This window comes from Nanorana parkeri, unplaced genomic scaffold (assembly GCF_000935625.1).
Source record: "Nanorana parkeri isolate BGI_ZX_2015 unplaced genomic scaffold, ASM93562v1 scaffold517, whole genome shotgun sequence".
In the NCBI taxonomy this organism is placed as follows: domain Eukaryota; kingdom Metazoa; phylum Chordata; class Amphibia; order Anura; family Dicroglossidae; genus Nanorana; species Nanorana parkeri.
Genome location: NW_017306785.1, coordinates 172,148 through 187,805, shown reverse-complemented (window position 1 = coordinate 187,805; position 15,658 = coordinate 172,148). Strand labels below are relative to the sequence as shown.

Genomic DNA, 15,658 nt, shown 5'->3' with positions numbered 1-15,658 from the left:
CCCAACCCACTACTGCCCTATTCTTATCCTGAATTCTGGGGTTCTTTTTCCCACAGGCTTGTGTGCATTTTTTAATTTGTCATGGCTGTGCATGGTTCCACCCATACAGTCGCGTCATCCATTCATCCATGGGAAAAAAAAAAGACAAAAAAAAAAAAAATGCCATGGGGTCCCCCTTATTTAAACCAGACCCTAATGCATGCATGCAGCCTGGCTCTGGCTGGCCAGGAAAGGGAGTGACAGCGAGCATGCACACCCCCACCCCCCCTTTCCTGAACCATACCAGGCTATATGTGGCCATATGCCCTCAACATTGAGAGGGTACCTTGCAAAGATGGCGGCAAAGCTTCCCCCCATCTGCACATCCTGGTTCTGTAGGTAGGGGGACTTATTCAAATCTGGAGGCCTCCTTTTTCTAAAGATATCCAGATATCCCGCCAAGTGAATTGGCAGATATGTAAATAGTAAATAAATACATCCACATCATCATCAAGTCCTTTATATATATAATAAATAAATGAACAGATTGAAAATCCAACGCCAATCACATCAGCCATCTAAGTAGATCTTAATCAGTCACAATGATCAACAGCTGATAATGCTAACCCTCCAGGTGACATTATTAACTAAATATGGCCATGACCACATTTGATCAATGGCATCACCCAGGACCTCCACCCGATTTGTTTACAGACAAGCTGGTGTGGAACTGTCATTTAGGGGCAGTTTTTTCTTCTTTTTTAAAATTAACTTTTAAAGGAGTACAAAGGCGTGCAACGTCACATGCAGGCTTAAAGTGTATTTCCACTTTTGCAGCCAAATTGGTATATTTGTTACATGTTTGCATTCACATAGCATACCTTTAAAAAAATCATACAATTTGCTGCTTACATATTACTTGCTCTTTCCTGAAAGTTTTTCTCTCTATATATTTTTTTCTCTGGTACGCAGATGGGTGGGGACAGGGGATGTCCCAATGCTTTTCAATGGGATTTTTTTTTTTCTATTCTGACATCGCGTGTCAGAATAAAGAAAAAAAGACACAGCCCTGTTTCTCTCCTTGGCGGCCGGGAGCAGGAGACTCCCGGGGTGCCAGGGAGAGTTTGCTGTTTGGAGATCAGTGTCCCTGGTTAGCTGGTAACTGGGGACGCTGATCTCCCTGCAAGTGGCCGGAGACAGCCGTAACATCACGGCTGGCTCCGCCCAGCTGTCAGAAGCAGGCTGTCGGCTGGCCAATGGCCGGCCGCTCGGCCAGCTTCGGCTTTCAGCACGGCTCAGCCGAGCCGATGCATATGCGTTCGGCTCGGCTGAGCCGCTCGGCCATGATCGGGAGCTGTACGGGCTATTGTGAATAGCCCGTACAGCAGGCTCTCGGTTCGAATTAACCGATGGACTCCCGTAACCGAAGCTAGCCGAAGGATCGGCCGAAGCTACGGCTAGATCCTTCGGCAGCTTCGTGAATAGACCCCATAGTGTTAATGTTAATATGTTAATATAACCCCCAAATGTCCTCACTTTGCCATTTCTATTTGCTTAATACCCACAGCTGTCTATTGGAGGAAAACGTTATAGAAGAACCTTTTTTTGGTTCTTCTATAAAGTCGAGTGACGTCACAGGTCCTCTTTTTATTTTGATTGTGAATGGGTCTTGAATATTGTTCTCTCTGTAGCATCTTTCGGTGAATCCAGGGCAGGAGGTGGCTCCTTGACACACTGGGCTCTCAGGAAGTAGGTGAAATGACTGGGTAAGTATTAAAGCCAGAGTTGCTTTTAAAAAAACAAAAACATTTTCCAGTGTTTTCTTGAATTGTATCTCGTTACTAATATGTATTTATATGCTATGAAACAACTCAAGAGAATGCTGGAGAGAATGAGTATATTAATCTTACCATTAATACTATGGGGATGGCAATGGTTACATTTAGGGATGCACTAATACCGATACTAGTATCGGTATCGGTGCCAATGCCAAGTATTTGGGCGAGTACTCGTACTCGCCCAAATGCTCCGATGCCCATCCCAATACTTCCAGTTTCAGGAAGCCGGGCAGCGAGTCATTACACGCTGCCCGACTTCCTGATTGGCCAGGAAGCCGGCTTCATACTCCCCTTGTCACATCAACCTCCCTGGCGGTATTCCCGAGTCTGGCTCGGGGTTAATTTTCAGTACCAAGAGCGGTAACCCCGAGCCACACTCGGGATTTCGCAAAAGTGTCACTTACCTTGTCCCTGTGAGCCCACGGTGTCCTCTGCTGTGTGCGCCCGGCCTATGCTGGCATTCGGCTTTCAGTTTCGTTTTTGGGCAACACAGCGGGGGATCTGGACTCTTGTTTGGACAGATTTAGGTTAGTTATTCCTAAGATTTACTAAGAATTACAGGCCTACAATATAAAACAACAAATTGCCATGAAAAACAATTACCGCTTTGGCATGCTAAAATCCTCCATAATCAGACCGCAAGAGAGGTTAAGGAAGCCAGGCGGCGTGTAATGACTTGCTGCCTGGCTTTCTGATTGGTTGGGAAGCTGGGCAGCAAGTCAAGAGGCGTCGCCTGGATTTTTGATTGGCTGGGAAGCCGACTGCACGCTCCCTGGTCAACTCGTGACAAGAAGCATGGAGACGGCATACCTGCTAATCAGGAAGCCAGGTGGCGAGTCATTACACGCCGCCTGACTTCCTTAATGGAACTTTCGGTATCGGCGAGTACCGGAAAAAAAAAATATTGGCACTCGATACCAAAAAAACAGTATTAGTGCATTCCTAGTTACATTTATATGTTTTTTTCCCCTAGCAATCTCTTGAATGTAAAATTGCTTCTCTTTACTAGCATGAATGTATTTCCTATGATCCTCAGCTTTATCTAGTGGCCATAATGCATAATTCCCCATTCACTCTGTTCTTGTATGAATGAACCTATTGAAGAACATTCGACCAGAAGATAGATTTCAAAATGTACATGCATTTTTTTTTCCTGTTCTTAAAACAGCTAGTTCACTTGCACAGAATGAATACCTGCAGTTTTACTGGACAAATAAGCTATACACATTTTTTGTAGATAAACCCCATAGTATTACAAATTATTATTATTATACAGGATCTATATAGCGCCAACAGTTTGCGCAGCGCTTTACAATGTAAGGTAGACATTACAATCACAATACAATTCAAGACAAAATGGTAAGGAGGGCCTACAAATAGTGTTTAGCATCACAAAAACACCAACAAAAAAAAAGGTGAAAACACATACCTGATGAAATTAAAAGAACAAACATCACAATAAATTTGAGCTCAATAAAGAACCCAAGAATGTAAATGAAAGTAAATAACAGAACAGGATAAAATATAACTGGTATTAACCTCTTATGTTGCTCACATATTCACATATAAAGCATGATTGTGCACCCGTTGTATACTGCGAACTTGACATAATCCTCATATGCCTGTCAGCCTCCAGTTAAAGTGTTTGTAAACCCAAACAATGAACTTCTCTTATTTGCTTCCTTTTCATCTATAAAACATACAATTAAAAGCCCTTTGTACCCTTTGTTCCTGCCAGGAAAACCAGTGAGCATGCAATTCCATGTACAACACTGTCTATGCAGCACTGAAAACTCAAGCAGCATTATCTGCCCTGCTCAGGTCAGCTCTGTGAACTACAGAACAACCTCCAAAAAATGTTATGAATATTAGAAGAGGGGGAGGTGTTTTTAGTCCAAATCAGGCACTAGCTGCTTAGTGGGACAAGGCTCCTCTTCCATAGATTAAAGGGTTTTCAAGCATCTCTTCCATAGATTAAAGGGTTTCAAGCATCTCTTCCATAGATTAAAGGGTTTCAAGCAGTAGATATATGCAAAAAGTAAAAAAAAAAAACGTGGTTTAAATTTACCCCTGTCTTCGGCGCGCACTTCTGCCTGAAAATCCGTAAACTCGGGCAGCCGCAAAGCATTTGGGGGCAGGCGCATGCACAGTTCAGATTTTTGTCCAGGAGACGAGGAGAGACATAAGATAAGTCTATGGACACCATGCAGACACCGTGGGACAGGAAGTGCCATCAAGGACAGAGGAGTCAGCGCTGGATCGGAGACCCGCAGCAGCGCTGGAGAGAAGGCTGAAAACAACAGGAAAGAAGAAGAAGATCGGATTAAGAGACATCATTTAAGATAAGTGCTTTAATTAACATTGGGGGGAGGGAAACAAGTTTTTGACTTTAATGTCACTTTAAGTACAATGTGTTAGTGTTGTCAGCCTTGGACAGGAAGTGTGTTACTATGGCAATGAAGGAAAAAAGCCTGAAAAATGAAAATGAATGCAGGCACTCAATGTAAGAACTAGTAAACTACAATGTACAGTATTACATTTTTGTTCATGGGTTTAAAGTATAATATCTACTAGCAAGCAGTAGATATATGCAAAAACATAAAAAAAAATAAAAAAAAATTGCCAAAACGGTAATTACTTACCTCTGTCACCGCCGCTCGCTCCTGTCCGAAGAGCTGGAGCTTCTCGAGTGGCCGAGCAGGATGACGGGGCCGGGCGCATGCCCAGTAGAGATCTTTGGCGGGGAGAAGAGGAGAGACACGGTGGAGCTGAATGCATGCAGCCGGGAGCGTGCACGTCGAACAGACACTGTGGGACAGGAAGACACAGCAGTCAGCACTGGATCAGAGTACAGCATCAGCACTGGAGGGATTGCTGAATACAAGTTCAAGGAAGAAGACGATCGGCTCAAGAAGCTTCATTTAAGGCAAGTCCTTAAAGCAGTGGGGGGGGGGGGGGGGGGGGGGGGGGGAGAATTGTGACTTTACTGTCACTCTAAATACAATTTAAGGTGACACTAAACTCAGGAGTTAAATCTGAAAAATGAATTCAAGTACCTTAATTATTAACAAAAATGTATCTTATTTGTGTATCACTCGGCTGTAGATCCTCAAATCTTCTCTGAATTGGTGCCGACACTGTCCTTCCTTCTGGAGGGTGGCTACTTTTGTTCCCCATAGTCCCTGTGTGTGTTGTAAAGTAGTCACCGCTCCAAGCTTGCTCCCGTGATGGACTATAATCTCATGTTTAGTTAGCTAATTTGCATTGAAGTTCTATTGAAGTAGTCCATCATGGGAGCTAGCTTGGAGCGGTGGCTATAGGCATTTTATTTGCACTTATTGAACAGATATAACAAAGCATTTTCATTGTATAGTTTATAGACCAAAGGAGAACAAGAAAAGTGTATTGTTACGATTTGCATACACTTAAAGAGGATTTTCAAAAGTTAACCCTTGCAGTGGGGCTATCCCTGCACTGCAAGGGTTAAGTGCTTGTTTTTGGTCTAGGGCCACACAAAGAAAATATACATAACTGATCCTGGATCCTGCCTGCTGCTTGATCGGTCCCCAAATACACTTCTTCCCCGAGCTCCTGCGGTCTAAGCCCCGCTGACGTCATCATGTCTATGCAAGGTCCATTTACTTGCATTAGACATGAGGATGCTGAGGGACATTCCACAGCCAGAGCACTGCAGGTTCGGGGATCTCGTGAGTTTATCTTCTTTATTCCATTCCCTAGAACAAAATGATTAATTAACCCTTGTGTGGTGCCATTCAATTCAAATGGCACCTTAACGTTCTAACACAATGCACCTGCTTGCAGCCTGCTGCAAAGTACCGCTGCCCCCATGCAAAGAACATAATGTGGTGTTTTAGTCACTTTATTTTTGCCTGCAGAGATTAGTTAGCAGGGGTATTGTTAGTGTGTGTTGTCTGGCTGGAGCAGAACTTTTATCTAAAGTGTGTAAATGTTCTGGATTTAGCCCTATTGCGGTTAAGTTGATGGCATTAGTAGCTCACTGTGTGCTTTCGAGTTTAAGTAGGAACTGCTGTTTGTGTGTAAGTAGCTATATACAGTCCTGAAACAATGGACACTTTAGAAGTGGCTGTAATAATGAATCTTATTTATAAATATTCAGTATGTAGTTCTCCTTTATCCCAACAATATTTCTGTTATTTTTATAATCAACAGCATTCTTTTTATTCCATTGACATTGTTCTCCTTTATTTCTCTTGTTTGGTTTGCTTTACTGGAATGTTTTCTCACTTGTGCCATTAAAAACTTTTCCCATCTCATTTTATTGTTGCCTGGCTGAAAATAAAATCACGTAAACACCTTCCGTAAGGGCAGCTCAAATGACTAATCTGGTAATCCTATTATTGATAAAGGTGACCATCCCCCAGTTGCTTTAACAGTGAATTAGCCTTTAGTGAAGACGGAGGCTGGAGCAAGTATGAAACAGAGCCTTTCCCTGAATCCATGTGTACTGTACAAAGACCCCAGATTGATCAAACCCCTGAACTATGTACAACTTTCATCACTTCAGAATTGTATAGGTTTGAACTATCCCATATAGGCATTCTCCAGTGTTCCCAATCTTAGTAAGATTGGGCTGGCCTATGGGAGTATCCTTTGGTAATCCCCATCTTGACAAGCCCATCAGAGGGTCTTCCCATTTCACTAACCTTGGAATAACTCATATAAGTATCCTCAAGTGTTCCTCATCTTAATAAACCTGGGCTGGACTATCAGAAGAACATTCAATGTTGCCTATTTTGGTAGGTTAGACAGGCAAAATAAAGGATCGTTCAGTGTTCACTATACCAGCAGGCTTGGGCTAGTCCTTTAGAGAGTCTGCAATAGTTTCCTATCTTGGTAGATTAGGACTGTCCTACTAGGGGGCACTCCAGTATTCACCATTTAGGTAGGCTTAGACTACCCCATCAAAGGATCTTCTAGTATTACTTATTTATGGAGGTTTGGATTGGCACATCCAAACCTCCAGTCTTCTCCATCTCAGTAGGATTGCACTGGCCTATTACCAGATCCTCCAATACTGGATCCTCGAATCCTCTTCATCTCAGTAAGCTTTAATCAAAATATTTTGCAATATTGTCCTTCTCTATCCCATCATCCTAATTAGAACAGAAAGGGAACATGAAAACAAACAATGCTGTATGACTACCTGTTAGCCATCATGTGCAATATTTAATATGAAGAAGCTCTCATCCTCTTATCTAACATCCCTTGTCTCACTATTAACCCATTACTATGAAATGAGGGACATTAAATGGGAGGGAGTGAGCAAGAGACCACAATTACAGGAACCAAACGCTATTTGCATGATAGAGCAACTAGTTAGGTAACTTTTGGGAAGCTCTAGAACAGGAATATTAAACCTTTGTCTACAGGCCACATTCTGTTAAGAAGCAGTAAGATGCCTAAACTAAAGGTGGTGGTGAGTAAGTAGGAGACACAGAGTGGCTGTGGCTCCAGTCAAAGGGTAACGTGCAAAGCCGCATCTCCCTTGTGGTGGTGAGTAAGCAGGAGACACAGAGTGGCTGTGACTCCAGTCAAAGGGTAACGTGCAAAGCCGGATCGGCCTGGCAGTGCAGCAAAGCTGAGGCTCTAGAATGATGCTAGAGCAGACCATAACATTGCAAAGCAAAGAGGTTGTGTAAATGAAGGAAGAAGCTAGAGTGTCATATAAAGAGATATATAGTGTGTGTGTGTGTGTGTGTGTGTGTGTGTGAAGATGGTGGGCAGCAGGGAGGGGCTGCAAGGTTGTCTGCAGGTGGTGTGCATGAGGTTGGCCCGAACTTCAAGAACACACGAGGTAGGCTCAAATTAAATAACATGGTGGACAGCCTCAGAAGGTTCCTCCTGGTTGCTTGCACACATCGCTACAGAACATATGAGCCGACAGGAGGAGTAAAATTGTGCAGCAGGAGGAGCAAGTATTCACACACCTGGAAGTATAAACGTGACTGGGGATCAGGAACATGGCGGAGTTTTAACACACCAGCTATCAGAATGGTAAGTATTTACCTTCTTATTTTGCAGGCTGTGTTTACTTTATTGTTGATGCATATCGGGAAAGTTACTTCATGCTTTTGTTTGAGGCTGCAGACTAGAGATGATTGAATCTGCTCGAGTTCGATTCACCAATGGTTTGACAAATCCTGTTTGAAATTTGGAACCCAAACTTAGTGAACCCAAACTTGGTGGCAAATTCCACTGGTCTATTGGGAGGCAAAGCCTGTTAATAAATTCTGGCCACTTTCAAGGCTAATAGGCAAGCTACTGTAATAAAAAATGCATGGAGTGCTGGACACTGCCATGGAGGACATGTTGCAATGCCAAAAGAGAAATCTGCGCAGCGAGAAGAGGGACTTTTCATGCAACTTTGATGGCAACATTACAAATACACAAATCCTTTATATACCATGCTTGGGGGTGTCTTAAAGCTGCACATGGTGTTATGGAACAGTACGATTTTTGCTGTCAGTCTCGGTGACAGCATACACTGGCAGTGCATATCTGCCTGCGGAATTAATGAATTAAATAACTTTAGCAGCGTCATCTGCTTTTTTTTTTTTAATGGTAAGAGGCATGTAATAAAGATCTGTAAAATCCATGGTGCTGTGCATGGACCATATTTTATATTACATGACATTATTGCAGGGATGTGCAGTCAGGGGAGGCAGGTGAGGCAGCGCCTCACCTAGAATTATGGAGGAAAAAGCTATCAGCTTCAAGTCTGAAGCTGACAGCTTTTTCTCCATTCAGATCGGCTTACAGAGAAATCCTCCCCGCTGTGTAACCCGTCATGGATGAAGCGCTGCCTGGTAATTACAGGTAGCGCTGCATCCGGCTCTTTTCAGATAGTTAGGGAGGGACAGGGAGGCTCCTCCCTTCCTCCTTTACACTAGCTTGGGGGCGTGGCTTCATCCGATGGGAACGTGGCTTCAACCTGCTGGGGCATGGCTGCGGGGGCGTGGCTTCGGCTGGTGGGGGTGGGGGAATGCCTCACCCGGAATATGAGGTACCGCACTTCACTGCATTATTGTACATATGTAAGCACTTGTGCTAACCTTTAAATGCATGTAGCACAACTGTACTCTATTGGTCTGCTCAGGGCCAACATTTATTTATGATTTATTTATTTATTTATTACAGTTATTTATATAGCGCCAACAATTTACACAGCACTTTATTTATTGTACATTCACATTAATCCCTGCCGTCAAGGAGCTTACAATCTAAGGTCCCTATCTCTTATGCAGATGTACTAGGGCTAATTTAGAGAGCCATTAAGTAACCTTCCAGCATGTCTTTGGAGTGTGGAAGGAAACCCACTCAAGCATAGAGAGAACATGCAAACTCCATGGATACATCCTGGCTGAAAATAGTTAAATGGTGGGAAATGGAGCCTAATTCAATGTTATTATTACGGCAAATGTTAAATTTACTGCAACTTCACCAGGTTTAACATTCGCTGTTCCCACTGTCACAATATCGCCAGTGAATGTACAATGTATTCAGGTGGTGGTGGTGGTGGGGGGGGGGTTGGTCTGAAAAATAAAAGGTAAGTTCTTGCAAACTATGCTGCTTGTCATTGTATACTAGCATTTCTACTATAAAGAAACCAGCAAAATCTGCTATAATTGCAGAGGGCTTGTTTTGGACCATATCTGGTGCCCAGAGAGATAAGTTCAGGCAGAGAAGCAAAACAGAGAAACCTCGAGACTGATAACAAGTAAGTATAATTGCTCACGGGAAGAAAATGTGCTTTGCCAGACCTTTGTGGCTATTATTGTTAATGGAATAGGAGAGACATGTGTTCCTTGTTAAGAGTCAGCAAAAAATAATTGTAAGGAATGCACATTGTGAAATATATAAATAACCTGGAGATACCCTTTAAGCCAAAGACAAAGCAATAAGAACTAGTGACCTCCAGAAGTAGGAGTTGTGATAAATTTCTTTAGCACCAAAGTCAACTAAGACATCAACTGTGCCAGCAGTGTGGAACAAATTAGTGCTGACAAATGTGCATCAAGTAATGCTCAACCCTAAGACTCCATTTACACCAACCCTTCCTGTAACTCTATCACCAATACAAGCCTTACCTGTTACACCAAACCTCACATTAACCCTCCCTGTAACTCTACCACCAATACAAGCGTTCTTGTAAATCAGACCTCACACTAACCCGCTCTATAACCTCATTCCTCTCTGTAAACACCCCTGTAACCTTTACAATAACCCTATCCCTGCATGTAACTCTAATTCTTACCCTCCCTGTTACCCTAACACTCACCCACCCTTTAACCCCAAACCTCACACTAACCCTCCCTGTAGTACTAACCATAACTCTACTGATATTCTAACACTAACTCTATGTATAACCTCATCCCTCCAACTTAATATCCCTTTAACCCATACACTAACCCTACCTGTAGCTCCTCACTGTTACCCTAACACTCACTCACCCTGTAATCCCAACTCTCACACTAACCCTCTCTGTTACCCTCTGTTAACACTAAATCCCTGTAACCCTAACCCTTCCTGTTACCCTAACACTAATTTACACCCTATCTGTAGCTCTAGCACTAATCCTAACCTCCTTAAAAACACCATCACCAAAGTTTTGGTGTCTGACTCCACTGCTGTAGCTAGATCTATAGGCATGAGTTAGCTAGATGATCTATAGGCATCTTCTGCTCTGGCAACCTTTGACAGCATAGAGCAGCCTTTCTCAGCCAGGGTTCTTTGGAAACCTAGGGTTCTGCTAAAGGTACCCAGGGGTCCCTTGAGCAGTGAGCAACTTCTGCATCTCTGATAAATAACCACAGAAACCAATTTTCCTTTTAGCTATCTGTAAGTGGGACATTCTTCCAGCTGACCACAAATGTAAGGAGAATTCTTCCCATTGACCATCACACTAATGTGGCTTTAGGCTTTAGATAAAAGTAGTTATCAGCAGGGGTTCCTTGAGACCAGAAAATTACTACTAAGGTTCTTCATGTTAAAAAGGTTGAGAGAGACTGACATAGAGGGACAATTTTATGCCTGTGGCACTGTGAGAGCCACAGATGGCTGCTCTGCAGGGAATAGGATCAATCAGACAATCTAAACCTCGTCCAATCCCAGTATCTGGAACAACATATTTTGCAAAGTTTAATTGAATTCCTAGGAAGGTTATTGTTACCTACAAACCAAGTTAAGTTTTGGACTCAATCTACTTTTCTATCGAGTTTCCACACATTAACTAATTCTAGCCTTTTGTTACAAATGCAGATTGTATTCCACACCGTTCATGGGAGTAGAGGGTAATGCCTCTTCTGGTTAATGTGAAGAGGGGGGCATACAAGGGGGAGGAGAATGGGCACATAAGAGGATGTGTGTCTGTAATCACAGGATCAGAAGCTATTTGTCTCTTGCCAGGTGAGTGTTCTGAATGTATCTCCTATCTGTAAACAGGACAAGGTTCACTGAGTGTAGAGGTCTGATCTAAATTCTAGACAGAAAATACATTATATATATCATTATGTTATGTATATATTATGGAAACTTTTTTATTATATATTATATTGTTTTATGTTGTGCTATACAGTTTTGTTATACTTTTTTTATTTTTGTATGCATTATATTTATATATTATATTATGTTTAATGATATATTGCATTGATGGCAAACTCATAATTATGTTTATATAAATTTTTTATGATCGTGTTGTAGATTACTATTATGCTACATTATTTAATTTCTACCATATGCCATATGATTTATACATTTTAAATGTATATCCCTAAAGCATGCTCTCACGCACGTTATGAAATATTGTATTGTATTTACAATAATATACAATGCTATATTGATGTAAATGTACAGTATGTACCATATACTGTAAATGCGTGCAATAATACAATATTGTATTATTTAGATTGTATGCCATATTATGCTTTATTGCATCATAAAATAATACTTTATTATATTGTGTGCGCTTATCCATTCTGAGGCTAGTTAGATGCCATAATGGAAGATGGAGATATTTGCTATGGTCTGTTAAAAATATAAACTATAAATCAAGGTCCTTTTTATGAATGTGGCTTGATTTGTTTTTGGAAAAAATCAATGAACCATAAAAACTTCTCGGCTTTGTATATACTGTGAATAATAATAATAATAATAATAATAAAAATATGTCCATTTGAATGCGGGGTCAGACACATACACCCAGCCTCCCTATCTTACAAGAACTGGAGTGGATCCTCAGCCTGGGGTCCAGTGTGGGTTGCTGTGCTGTGACGGAGCTCCATCCATATGTGCATTGCTTGTACAGCTCCTTTCGGTGCCAGGAGCCAGAATGTGAAGTCACTTTGATCCAGGCCCCTCTACAGGGCATGCGAGGGAGCTGTAAGCAATGCACATATGGATGGAGCTCCCTTGCGGCCATGGAAACCACCCCACCTCAAGCTGACACTCGGCGCTGGGCAGGATATTTTGAATGGCTGCTCAGCACGAGGACTGAAAGTGCTGCACTAGGGGGAGGCTGAGGAGCCTCTCACCTAGAGAAGTGGAAGGCACGCGGCGATCCACTAAACATGGGGTTCTGACTCACTTTTGGGTCACGATCCACCAGTTGAGCGCCACCTCTGTATAGGGACTGCAAGAGGCTGATACAAAGTCAGATTCAATTACTAACACTGCTTGCATGTAAAACATTTATTGATGTATTGATGAATACTGAGCTACATTCATTTCTGTATTTTATATTTGCTTTGAAACCAGTTTTAATGTTTAACTTTATTATTACTATGTTTGTGGCCCTGCATAGTAATTGTCCTCTACTGTTTTTTTCCAGGTGTGATCTCTAGCTGTTGTGAACATGAAGCTAATCCTTGCAATCTCTGTTGTGATTGTTGCTCTCTCTGTGTTAGCAGGTATGCCAGTTTTTGTAATCAGCCACATACAGTTGCCTTATGGAAGACATTCAGTAATACAGATTTAGTCTAACAGGTATAAAAACTACAACATGGAGCCTTTCCAGGTTATTTAGTTGTAATTGTAAGATGTTTAAATAAATGAACGCTCCTTCTGTTCCTGTATTATGTCCAGTGGCATAAAGACCAGACTTGTAACTGTTCTTCTGCCCATGTTTCTGTAAAACTGTAGGCCATTTAAATCCCTCATGCAGCATGATACACTGTACAACATGGTGTACTATATGGCCAAAAGCAGTGGCAGAACTACCGCCATAGCGACCCATGGGGCCACTATGGGGTCCGCCCGGTCAGGAGCAGGTCTTATATTCCTCCCAGCCTGACCGGGGCCGTGCAAGGTTGGGAAAGACAGCCCCTGTGCTCTCACCATTCAGCTGGCAAAGTATTGGCTGCTGCTGAGCACGTTGAGAACTTCTGCCACCCAGAGTGATTTACAGGTACAGAGCAGCCGATGTGTTCCCTCCTTTCCTGTAGAATCAGTGAGTGAGAGCACAGGATTAGTGCCAAAAGAGCTGCAAATAAAGTGCAACTATGGCAGCTGGGTGACAAGGGAAGTAGCTTCCAGTAATGGCACCAGGCCAATGCAACTTCTCAGCCAGACTACATGTCCCAGCATGAACTACACATCCCAGCATGCCCTCTCCTTGTAGGGACTACACATCCCAATGTGAACCACATCCCAGTATGCCCTCTCCTGACAGGGACTACACACCCCAGCATGAACCACACATCCCAGAATGCCTTCTGCTGACAAAGACTACATATCCCTGCATGGGCTACACATCCTGGCATGCCCTCCTCTGCTGGGACCACATGGCATTACTTTTTTTTTTGGTAGGAGAAGATTGCTGGGGGAAAGGGGGGTTCGGGGGTTGGGTATGGTTTTTGGTGGCCCAATCAAAATGTTGCTATGGGGCCCTGTGATTTCTAGTTACGCCCCTGGCCAAAAGTATGGCCAGGGGCCCCTGGCCAATTTTACACTTCCAACCTTACGGCAACATCTTCTGGGTGACAATTTTCAGTTCCAGCATGACCGTGCTCCTGTGCACATGATCAGCTCCATAAAGACATGCAGGCTTATTCACTAAAGGATGAAGAGTTTGGAGAAGTTTTGGAGAAGTGAACAATCTAGGACAACATAGCTGAACTAGAAAGTTATCTGAACTGGGGAATTCTTCCAAATCAGCTATGTTGTCCTAGATTGTTCACTTCTCCTGCCTTCTCCAAACTCTTCACCCTTTACTGAATAACCCTGATGGCTTGATGAGTTTGGTTTGGAGAAACGTGCTTGGTCTGTACAAAGCTCTGACCTCAACAGTATTAAACCTTTGGGATGAATTGGAACACTAGTTGCAAGCCAAGTCTTCTCGTCCAACATCTGTAGCTGACCTCACAAGTGCTCTTTTGGTTGAGTGGATACAAATTCCAACAGACACACTACAAAATCTTGTGAAGGTTGTTATACTGACAATGGGGGACAACTCCATATTTATGGCCATGACTTTTGAATAGCATGTCCAACAAGCTCATATATGTGTGATGGACAAGTACCCATAAATGTTTAACCATATGGTATAGTTGAGTTGTTTGCCTGTCTTGTAGAAGAGACCATGTAATAACTTGTTCCTTTTTTTTGTTAATGATCGCTTCTTATATTTCAGGGCCCAGCTCTGCTCACGCAGAAGAGTCAGTAGTGAAAGAGAAATTCGATTCGTTTACAGACTCAGTGAAAGTAGTTGTAAATAAAGCGCAGGAAAAGATGAAGAATGCTTATGATACTGTTCGCACCAGTGAATTTGGAAAGAAAACAAGGTATCAAACCCTTTCCTTTGTCTGTGTTTAGAGAAGCCACTGCCCAATGTGAACTACGGCAGTCAATAAAGAGTCACGCATACATCATTCGTCAGGGGGGATAGAGACATTGCCTACAGTACTGCTGCACTGTGAGAGTAATGCACAGCACTGTTGGGGAACCTGGAGGCAAAATCCGTAACCAGAATGGTTACTGATAATGTGATCACCATGAACAAACCAATCATGGCAATCAAAGACAGCAGGAAATGTTTGCATACAAACTTACCCTGCTGAGTGCTGCCTGCTACATTCCATCTCCTTCCATCTCACAGAGAGGATCAGGCAACCAGATAGATCTCCTCTGTTGAAAAAATACATGTTATAGTTAATAAAGTTTTTTTTTATTTTAACTAATATTCTAGGTTATATTAGATAGTTATTAGGTAAGTGTTTTATATGAGGCAGATTAATTACTTAAAGCTGAGCTCTAGGCAAAATAATACAGCACTGCAATCAGCTTTATTAGTATCTGAATTTGACCTGGTATCAGCCTCTTCAAGCCCCTGTACAGCAGAGTTGAAGGGTGATTGAGAGAAGCAGCACAAGGAGCCAGTCAGGTGACAGAGAGATAAGCACTTCACCACGCTGCTTCTCCTTCCCCTTCAAGATGGAAGACATACTAGTGGTGGAAAAAAGTACTGCCAGAGATAAGACTGGGTTATAGGTGAATATTGCAGCCAAAGATGCTTTTTAATTTTATTTTTTAAATGACTGCTAGGAGCTGATACCAGGTCAAATTCAGATACTTATACTGCTTGCATTAAAAAAAATGCATTTAACAATATTACGGCACTGTATTCATTTGTGCATTTTTTATTTTTGGGTGTGTGTTTAGTTTTGGGTGTAATTCTGTTTTGATTAGTGTTTAGAATTAATTAAGCAAAACAAATAAAATGAAGCGCACTAGATAGTGCGGGTGATACATTTACTAACAATAAAATAAATTAAAAAAGAGTTGCGCTCACAAAGGATGTGAAGGCC

General features: G+C 42.3%; 1 long non-coding RNA gene across 1 annotated transcript; it reads left to right on the top strand.

Moving 5' to 3' along the window:
* Positions 1-11,163: 11,163 nt before the first annotated feature.
* On the top strand, positions 11,164-14,534 carry LOC108790978. Its single transcript, XR_001941479.1, has 3 exons — positions 11,164-11,264; positions 12,685-12,763; positions 14,485-14,534. It is a non-coding gene; the product is annotated as an uncharacterized LOC108790978 (long non-coding RNA).
* Positions 14,535-15,658: the final 1,124 nt, after the last annotated feature.